We start from the raw sequence: 229 nt of genomic DNA, 5'->3' as shown, positions 1-229 counted from the left end.
TTATTTTTTTTTGTCAATTATTTTGAATTGTCATTCAAGACGAAATATACGTGTGTTGAATGGTGCTCTGCTTTTCATAATGGTCTTAATTTGAAACATACATTGATAATCAAAGAAAGAGCAAAGCTGTTTCTAAGTCCCTCAGTTTTTTATAACTTTGAAGATAATGTTATTGTGACTTTAAAACATAAATTCAACTGGACCGATTTCGGGATCTGACTAAGGGTGT

At 30.6% G+C, this 229-nt stretch overlaps 1 protein-coding gene across 1 annotated transcript in view; it reads right to left on the bottom strand.

Moving 5' to 3' along the window:
• LOC119589190 overlaps positions 1-229 on the bottom strand; it is a gene marked incomplete at its 5' end in the record, with an annotated part of 12,182 nt that overhangs the window by 4,440 nt on the left and 7,513 nt on the right.

The sequence above is a fragment of the Penaeus monodon genome, chromosome 25 (genome assembly GCF_015228065.2).
Source record: "Penaeus monodon isolate SGIC_2016 chromosome 25, NSTDA_Pmon_1, whole genome shotgun sequence".
NCBI lineage: Eukaryota > Metazoa > Arthropoda > Malacostraca > Decapoda > Penaeidae > Penaeus > Penaeus monodon.
The sequence above is the reverse complement of the archived record's forward strand: the minus strand, read 5'-3'. Positions and strand labels throughout refer to the sequence as shown.